The sequence below is a fragment of the Zonotrichia albicollis genome, chromosome 1 (genome assembly GCF_047830755.1).
Source record: "Zonotrichia albicollis isolate bZonAlb1 chromosome 1, bZonAlb1.hap1, whole genome shotgun sequence".
Lineage (NCBI taxonomy): Eukaryota > Metazoa > Chordata > Aves > Passeriformes > Passerellidae > Zonotrichia > Zonotrichia albicollis.
In genome coordinates, this window is record NC_133819.1 from 29,861,896 (window position 1) to 29,869,369 (window position 7,474).

Sequence of the window (7,474 nt, forward strand, 5' to 3'; positions counted from 1 at the left end):
ACAGTCTGTGCTGCCTGGCAGTCAAACCAGTGACCTGTGCAGCAGCAGCTACCAGCCAAATATTCAATTCAATCTCTACAATGTAGAGCACATGCTTCTGCACCCCTCATTGAACCAGTGTGCTCCCACTCATTGAGCTCAGCCAGCTTAGTCTGCAGGGTCATGGTGGTGGAAAGTCCTTCCATTTTTCTCCCCGACTCTACAGATCAGTTTTGGAGATACAGCTATGGGTTAACTGTGTATACACAGTTAAATCTAAGTCAAAATTAGGAAATGTAATAATTATCTAAACGTAGGGAAGAATAAGACAGCAATAAAGTATGTGCCAAAGACGGATTTCTAGAGAAAGAAAGATGTTGCAGAATAATGCAAATGCCTGGCATTTGGAATCTCAAACTGCTGCTTTTGTCTGAGTCATGCAGCAGCAGATCTAGGTAAGTATTCATATGTGTAGCCTATTTATGAAAAGTGAGACTGACTTTTAAATTTTACTCTACAGAATGCTGCACAAATGAGGTTGCTGATGAAGTTCTTACTCTGCCTAACTCTGCCTTAGGTTCTGTGTGAGCAAGGGATGAGATCACAGCTCCTGTGACAGCTGCAATTCAGCACCAGTCTGCAACATCTATTGGCAATTCTGCCAAAGACTTTTACATGTGATCAGTGTGCCTCTGCAAATCAATACAAAATTAATTAGGAGATCACAAAGAGAGGTCATCGTGTGGCCTGGAGGGGGGAGATGCACCACCACAAATGCCCAAATTTACAGTAAACAATATGAGAAAACTTTGCAGAACATATATTTTAATGAATGGGAGGTACTTTTGGCTCCTAACACTGGTATTTGGTGTGGACTGAGTCTGGATCTCAGTGCACATTCAAGCAGCACATGGTACCAAGCAGAGAACTACTCTTGGAGTTTATAGTGCTGAGCATTGGCTTTCACTGCCAAACAGTGAAAGGAATAAGTGGAAAAACCCTGCAAATGTCCATTGGGCTTATGTCTAGACTGACAGCCAAAAATCAATGTCTGGATCATTTCAATAAAGTAATTTAAAGAAATGTAGATATGACATGGAGATTTGTTTCTGTGTGTGTGTGTGTCTTTCAAAATAGTCATAACTGTAGAAATAATTCTTCTGGTCCTAGAAGCTGATTCACAGCAGATGTACTTTCCCCCCACCCCCTTCCCTAAAAGCAGAGCTCTAGGTGATGCTCAAGTGAACAAACTACTCCAGTGTTATCTGCATGCCAGTTGTTTGCTTTTGCTCCGCCATTGCACATTTTTAGCTTTGTATTCCTGTAAAGACATTGTTATGGAACATAAGCATAATAATATAACTGGGAAAACATTTACTGAATTACTTTTTGCAGCGGTTTGTACTAGCTGCAAACAGGCCAATGCCCATGTTTTCGCTTCTAAGCCTTCAACTCCTTCCAGTACTGTCACCTCCAACCCCTCCAAGATTTTCTCTGCATTTTTTGGAAGCTGGCCCCTCCATCCTTAAATTGCCCTGTGGTACAGCCCCTGACAAACTTGGTCCCAGGCTTCATTGACAGCTTGCTCTCAGCTGCTCTGCAGCTCTGTGCCTTCGTGAGTCACTACAATGTCTATTGGCTCCCACTTCTCAACAAGATTATTTTCCTGCCCTCTAGGCTTCTCAGATTTCCCAGAACTTTTTATAGATACAAAGCTTTGAAGACTGCAAGTGGAAAAAAAGTAATTTATTATTTTTCATGGATTTTGCTGAGATTTACGGAATAAATGTGTTTTGGTAAATAAAAGGAAACCAGCTCTAGATGTTGTTGGCTCCTTCCCTCAGTCCAAAAGTATGAACTGTTCTGGACTGTTTATTTATTGCTGTGAGAGCCCTGGCAGGCAGGACTTTCTCTTCTTTCTCTTCTACCAGCAGATCTTTCTCTTACAGTGCGGTTCTAGCCCTGCCAGAGGAGGCCTGGGAAGCCACTCGGGCCTCCCAAGCTGCTGGTGCAGCCCAGGGCATTCACTGCCAGCCCAGAAGAGGGGTACAGCAGAGGGGGCTTTCCCCAAGGCTTTGCTGGATCTGGGCTGGCATGAGGACCTGCAGAAGGTCCCTCTCCTCCATTCCAGCTCCCTCTTGCTGCATGCAGTGCCCACCTTGGGCTGCTGGGCCTGCCCATTGTGGGCAGGGCAGCGCTGCGGGGCCCAGGCAGCCCCGCTCTGTGCTGGAGCACAAACACCCACAGATCTGCCCTGGCCCCTCTCACACAGGAAATTGGCAGCCAGAGACATGTCATGGAACCACATGGGACAGGCAGCAGCTGAGCTTTCTGGTCAAGGACATGTTTTCTCTATTTTCAATATTGCTCCTTCAGCTGTGAACAAACACCATCCTCAAAGTGTATGCCACCTGACAAAGCTGAAAACCTATACAAAAATTGTGTTTTAAACCACCTGAATAGACTATAATTTCTTTAGAAATAATAAATTATGAAGCCTTATTGAAATTATGAGTTTAGAAAGTAGCTAGAATTTAATTTGCTGTGAAAGTTACAATTTTCATTTTTTAAAAATACTTGCAATGTCTTGTGGCGGTGTTAAAAAATACCTCTTGTGGAGATGTTCCAAAAGTGTCTGTTTGTTTTATGGAGACACTGTTAAAGTGTCTCCATAACTCTTTGAGGAACCCAAAGTAATTTGCTATCTGACTTAGTTTTATTTGAGTTTCTGGATGATGTGATGTGGTGCTTGGATTCAATAAATGATGTACTGAAGGAAATTGTATGAAGGTATGATTGTAGTCTAAGGACTTGGGTGGGATTCCTCTAGTGCAAATATGAATTTTTAATGTTTATAGGTATGCAATCCACTGAAGTTTATCCATGCAGTCCACAACAAAAATTTGATCATTACCAGTGCCTCTAGTTGGCAGTGTTGCATTACTAATAGGAAAAGGACAACCCTTTCTGTTTCAGCTTTGCTGTATTCTAGTGATAAATTCAGAATACAGATAATTTAAACATAAAAATGAGTGCACATAAAAATTCACAAAGTTTGGAAAAAACAAATAAAATCAATTTTGAAAAAGTAATTTTTTTTCTTTTTAAATATATGTGCTCACCAAGTAATTTGAGAGGTGAGAGGGGTAGAAACCCAGACCAGATTGTAAGGAAGAGAGCCAGGAAATTAAGCATGTGTTTTGGAAGAGATTGAGAGCTCAAAAATATTCAATGAAACTTTCTGACTGCCACAAGAAATGAAAAGCGGCTGCATTTCCCTGCAGTCAGAGTGTCCCAATAAAGACTTCACAAGCAAGAATGCTCTCCAGAAACACATTGGACTACTTTGCTGCAGCTGTGGGAGTGAGTCAACCAGGCCTCTGTTGAAAGAAATCCTGTTGCTGCAATGTTTTTGCAATGTTTTCCTGCAGTGACATCACAATTTCTGCTTTAAAATGTAATGCCATCTAAAAAGCAAAAGACACTGTGGGCTGCAAAATGAGTTGCAGTGTTTTGGCTTTTTGCACAGGTATTCCTTTTGCTATATTGAGGGGTTTATTCCGGGGCTTGCTTCCTTGAAGGACTGACACAAAAGGGCATGAGAGCAGCTCGGTATCTCTCAGCTTTTGTCTCCCTTTGTACTCTCTGTTCTTTGGCCAAACCTTGATCCTGGGAGCTTCTGAGTCGTTGGTCCCATTCCAGGACAGTACTCAATACATATTTCACTTTAGGCACATTAGCAACCTCATTGATGTCCATAGGGCCACTCACGTGCTTAAAGTCAGGCATGTTCTGAGTGTCTCTGCTGGGACTGAGGTGTCTGGCAAGGGTCCAGGCAGACTTCTCCTGAAGAAGCCAGACAAGCCTCTCTTCTGATGTGGACATGTCATGCTGCAGTAATGTTTATCTCCAGCAGCCAGTTGCTATAAAGGGGCTCCAGCAGATCATTCCTCACTGATGGAGCAGACCACGCTGCTGTAGCCACAGAAAACTTCAGCTTTGGCCACCTCAATGCAGAACTGTTCACCTAAGCCTGAAGTGCCTGCACTAACCCTTTTGGTGGTGCTCACCATTCCCCTAAAGCTGAGCTCATTCACTGCAGTCCAGACAGATATCTTTTATATTCAGTATTATATATTTATTTATATACTTAGTATATTCAGAAAACTTGAACAATAATATTTATAAAAGTGAAAGCAAACAAAAACTTTATGGCTTGCTATGGTCTCCTCTTTCCATAATTCACATCTGAGAAGCAGGATGAAGTTAGCATCACCTTACTGAAAACAAATTTCACTTTGAGTGCCGCAGATGGAGGTGGCAAAGATGTAAAAGTACATGGGACTATCTTGAAATGCTGACAGGTATCCAAGGTCTTGCTTTTCTTTATCTGCATGACCATTAAAAACTGGTAATTATCACAGTATGGCTTCCACTGAGTAACAGTTTGCTTTTAGTGTGAATATATTTTTAGTCTGGCCAAGCATAATCTTTTGCTATTTTGTTGTTATATTTATAGCCCACATAATTGATGCAGAAAAAAACTTAGCTAGAGATTAGCTTCTAGCTACAGTATTTTCTTGCTGTTGCTTTTATAAAGCCAAGGTTTAATAGGAGACAGACAGAAACATAGGACTGAGTCATCAAGTTCTGTCCTCCACTCCTGGAGGCAGCCACACATAATATCCTGCTTATATATGCATTGAAATGACTTAGGAATTTTGCCATTCTTCTTTCTCAAGCCTGCCTTTGAAACTGACTCCTTTGGAGAAACTCTGATTTAACTAGCCTGAACTTACACTTGGCAGCTTCTGATCAAGTGCTCTTTTGCCAGCATTGCCCCAAATGCTGCTTCTCCCTCTCTCTGTCTCTCTTGCTCTCAAGTATGTCTCCAGGGAAATCATATTTCAGCTGGATCTTCTTTCTTTTGGATGGAACAAAGAAAGGATTTTGAATTTCTTCCTTTACCAGATCTAGTTATCCTTTTCTGCATCTATCCAGGCAGGAGTTCAGAATTCCTGAGCAGAGGTGTACCATTGTGTTACAGACATTGCCCCACACATGGGCCTGTGCAGCTACTGTCTCTCTGACAGTATGTTTTCTTACTTCTCCCTGAGTCACATTTGCCTCTTTTACAGATTTTTTTAAATGAATTGGTTACTAATGATTAGTCTTAATATGATCTATCCTATGACATCCACATCCTTTTACTTCCAGAATTGTTTCCAATTTCTGAGGCTCAAACTTTGAGTAGAATATCTATCACTGGGCTCTGTGAAAAGAATTTTCTATATGAGTGCCTTTTCCATCTTATACAATCTTTATAAGATGTGGATGAGCTGGCCTTCAGGTCCGTGGGGAAAACAGGAATATCTTGCATTTTCCTCTCTAGGAGTATTCACTCAGGCTATGGCTAGCCTAAAGCAGTTGGTCTCTCTAAAGCCACTTCTTCAGGCAATGGAGAGGAGCAGAAATGACTGCAAACATATGGATTAAGTCTACTCTAAGTCACCATCTGGAGAAGCCAGATGGGATCCGGATGGTGTCTTTCAGATAAAGACACCCTAGGAGATTGGCTCCCATCAGTTGATGTTAGTTTCCTTAGATATCTTTCCAGTCACATCTTTGGAAGATCTCATTATATCTGCATTCTTCTTTAGCATGTACATCAAAATAACACCAAAATGTTAGATCTCAAAAAAAAAAAAAAAGCCCCAAACCCAAAATCTACTTAACAGATTTTAAGCCCAAGGATCTAGACATCTGAAACACAAAGTTCTGTGTTACCAGTACTGAAGCTAACCTTAGTGAATCTATTATATGCCCTAGCTATCACCATACACTTGTTTAACTGATATTCTCCTGACAATCATTTCCAAGGCCTGCATAATAACTTCCAGCTGTGGTACATTCCCACATATGCTTTTTTTTCTTTTTTTCAGAATAAAGGGTAACCTTTTGCTTGAATTAGTGAGGTGTCTCAGTAGACAGGTGTAACCTGACAGTTCTTTGTTATTTATGATGGTGATGCTGCACAAAGGATGATGTTAGAGATTCCAGTGACTTCATCTTTTTCTCTTGATTGAATGAAAAATATGTTATTGTTGCATATATATGTAAAATATTGTAACTGGTATTTGGCTGAAAGATTTTGGTGTGATGTGCCAGGAAGTGTGGTTTGTGGTGCCGTGTGGGTTCTGCTCAGCTCCTACCACATCGCATTTCCATGATGAAAAGGAAATTAGTGAACTTTTGGAAACTTGTTGAAAAGAATGTCGGCTGTTTGTCATAGGAGCACAAACTACATCAAAGGCTGAGCAGGGTCTGCAGTGTGGTGTTACTGCAGGAGTAATGGGCAGAGCCCATCATCAGTGGGACCTGGACCATGAGAGGGAAGGCTGGTGGCTTACAAATACTTTCCCCTTCTCTTGCATGTAGATTCAATTCTAGCTTAGCTTGCCAGCAGCCATAAATTGCATGGGAGTGCTATACGGATGCCCCAGCACAACTGACCATGCACTTTTATTCCAGGTGGGATGAAAACCTGTGTTCCAATATGAGCATGATGCAAATTTCATGGGGATTTTCCGTCTGGCAAATGCACTCTGATTAGGTGCCTTCCAATAAAGAAGTCTAAAATAGGTTTGTAGAGATCTCAATATTTTGTATTTCCACTGATAATGCAGCACTTTGGTGGAGGTTGACCAGCTCAGATAAGGAAGTGTGCACTGTGGACATCTGTACCAAAGCTGTGCAGGGAAAATCTATCCCATCTGTTTCTGTAGTGGATGGCAGAGGGAGAGCAGGGTGGAAGAGCCTCTGAATCAACCATCCACCAGGATGAACCTTTCCTCAAGGACAGAAAGCTGACCCTGGGCTCTTGCTGAAGGGAGGTCTCTTAGATTGGCAATATCCACCAAATTGAAAAGGAAGCAAAGGCAACAGTCATGACAGCAACAGCAAAAATCAGTTATTGCCTGTACCACGGCAAACACGTTTCACAGGGACCACATTAGCTACAGTTCTGAGATTGCATTTGGGTAACAGGATGATGCTCTAAAACCTAGCAATTTCTTGCCTGTTTATCTTCCTCTCATCTTTATGAAACTCTCTTTCTTGGCTGTGAGGTCATGGTATTTTGACTTTTTCCAAAGCAGGCTTTTTAAAATGGAGAAATCAATGTTTTCTTCAATTATGTAAAGAGAAATGTGTTTCCTGTTTCCTAACTTACTCCAAATTTGTTAATAGTGTTTAAATACAGAAACATCCAATTTGGAAATGGTCTTGGGAGGTCCTTAGTCCAATGTCCTGCTCAGGGCAGATTTAACACTGAATTCAGACCACATTGTTCAGGACTTTGTCCAGTTGGGTCTTGAAAATCTTCCAGGAAAGGGTTTCCATTACTTCTCTCAGTAACCTAATTAAATGTTAAATTATCTTCAGAGTTTCTTTTTCTTTTGTCCTTGAATCCAGACAGAACCTTCCCTGTTCCAGT